We start from the raw sequence: 2,976 nt of genomic DNA, 5'->3' as shown, positions 1-2,976 counted from the left end.
AGGGGGAATAAATTGAATCCGAAAGGCAAGTGGAACAAGTACAGAATAAATTGAGAGGAAGGGAGAGAGTGTTAAAACGTTTAAAACCTCCAGTCCACATTACCTGCCAGTGTTTTTATCACGGTAACAGGTCTTTTTACAAAGTGAGGATTCTGTGATTAATGCTAGAAGCAGAGGATGATGTTTGGGCACTGGAAACCTTTCAACGGATGTTCGGCAGAGAACAGGTCGGCAGGCCGGAGTATGTGCTCAAAAAAATGATATTTATTACAAAAATATAAACAAACAGAGGAAAAATGAACCCTGGGAAATTCAACAATAGCTTAATAGCATTTTACCTTCTCCTCCTCACCTAACTGGAACATACCACCTACTCAGCTAAGTATGGTGTTGAGCCACACACAAGCGTACAGAACACCGCACATCTGTAAACACTCCATATTGCTACTATAAGCACACACTTCTTCCTACACCTCCCTACATCCTAAAGGTCCCCAGTACCTCACTGCTAAGAGGACCTAATGATGCAAACCTGTTTCCCCTCTCACTGATGGAGCAGCTGAACCCCCCCCCAAACAACCCGGACAGAACAACTGAACATATACAAAGTGGGTTGAAGCTTCCAACAGATATCAAGCCTGTAAACAAACACAAACCCCATCTTACAACCAATTTATTGAAGAAACAACCTGAGAAACGAATGGAAACATTTGACTGAAGTGCTGATGATTTTACACACAAATCTGTAATAAAGAGTTCCCTGTAGGAGTCCATCTTGAACCGCACTTAGGTGCAACTCATAGGTACTTGTACTTTAAGAACATCCATTTAATATACCTTATACTCCACTACATTAGAGGTAAACATTGTACCTTCTTTTTATTCCAAAAAATACAGTTAGAAGCTACTTTACAGATTAAGATTTAACATAAAAAATGTATGATCAACAATTAAATTATACAATTTTATAGAGGAAACTCTTACATGAGGTAAAATAGTTAAAATAGCAACCAGCAACAAAAAATGCTACTTGAAAAGCAATAACACAACAATATAATACATATAATAATTCTGAAAGGAGGAAATCTGTATTATGAATTCTTTTACTTCAAGTATATTCTACAATATTTCTACTTTTACTCGTAACAGAGTAATTCTAAACTGTGGTATTGCTACTTTTACTGAGATTAAGTATGTTTATCTATTTGTGGGATGAAGGATTTGTGCAATTGTGTTATACTTTTATATAATTTTGGCACTAATTGATGACTTTGCATCAAGGAAAGCAAGAAAGGTCAGGCTTTAGATGTCAGTTATATGTGTGTGTCTTGTTTGAAGTGTGCAACAGTGTAATAATTAGGCTGGGATTTATTATCATCAAGGATTTAGATCTTAGTAGTTTGGTTTTCTTTTTTATTTGTATATACACATGGACACTATTTCCTTCATATGCTTGTTTCTTTATTGTGGTAATTATGATAATTTGTTCTATTTGTTTAGTTTTTAAAAGTTATGATAATTAGTTTAATGAAAAGTTACAGTTTGTGCATTTCCACTTTCTTAACACCCAACAGAGTCAAAGGGAACTGACACAGTCTCAAGTTTAACGCCCACACCCTCCCATATTGTGTGTGTTAAATACAATATGTCCTATATCCTGCTGAAGTGTCCTTGAGCAAGGCGCTAAGCCCTTCCCCTGACTTCTCGCTTCTGTATAAGCCGCTTAAAAAACACGCCTGTTGTACTGATACCACCAGTGAGAGGAAAAGTGAAAAGCCTCGGCAGCACCATGGCCAGCGCCTCCTCGCGAGGCCTCTCTCTCTCTCTCTTTTCTATTTATTTTTTATTTATTTATTTATTTTAACTCCGAGGCAGCGACAGTGGAGCCCTGTCACATTTTATGCAGTGTGTGTAAAGTAAAGCGCAAACTCGAGGCTACAGAAGACATTTAAAACACGGTCATCTAACCTAATCGTGGCCGGGAGGGGGGCACTGCATTAATGAGATATGAGATACACCTGCGTATGCTGATCTGACGTCACGCTCCTGTCAGCGCTACTGTTGGGCTCGTGACTGAAGTCACAGGTGTGCCAAAAGTAATCAATCATTAGTGTCAGATGTATTCTTTCATTACGCGCCGTCGTGATTTGGTAAATGTTTTAAAATTAGCTCTAACTCATTAGCATGTTAACATTAAAGCTAAGATAAAAACAAAGCTAATTGTTTTAGTAGCTGAAGTTAAGCTAGCTAGCACTCTCAGTTTAAATTTACCTCGCTGTGTGACGACAAAAAGGTCAAAAATAAACGGAAGGTAAGCTGTAAACTATTTTATTAATTCGACATAACTGCACTTATAGAGGCTAATAATGTAATTACAAACTGCTTATGCTTTTATGTGCCCAGGAATTACATAAAACAGGAAGTAACGCGTTACAGTAATGCGTTACCAGCTAACCCTGCCTCTACTATATCTCCGTCTGCCGCTTTGTCTACGCATCCATGTGGGTTCCTTCCCTCAGCAGTGTCGGTGTTGCGCCTCTCCGGTCCGACAGCCTCTCAGCCATTGGCCTCAGAGACCATCAGTCTTCCCTTCACAACAATAGACCCCCACGCACACACACACGCACACGCACCGCTACTAACGCGCACGGTGCTTTCGAGGAGCGACGGTGAAATGTTGGTTAAACTGCGGGTTATCGACTCCTTTCTTTCCAGCTTCACGTCGGCGAGGAGCGCAGGGAAGCCTCTGCGATGCGTTCAACCGGGGACGCGTCGGAGTTGAAATAAGGGAAACACTGGGGCTCGGGGGATAAAGAAAAAAGAAAAAGCAAAGCAGAGGGGGGGGGAGAGATTTTCCTACGAGCATGACTGACTGGTGACAAAGAAAACGGGGAGCCCCTCTGGCTTCGGTTCTCACCCGCTAGAACTTGACGGAAGGCGTTTTTTTTTTTTTTGGGGGGGGGGGGGGCCCTGGTT

This window comes from Seriola lalandi, unplaced genomic scaffold (genome assembly GCF_002814215.2).
Source record: "Seriola lalandi dorsalis isolate HSWRI2012SDOR001 ecotype SW California unplaced genomic scaffold, Sedor1 jcf7180002054899, whole genome shotgun sequence".
Classification (NCBI taxonomy): Eukaryota; Metazoa; Chordata; class Actinopteri; order Carangiformes; family Carangidae; genus Seriola; species Seriola lalandi.
This window is presented reverse-complemented; position numbering follows the sequence as displayed.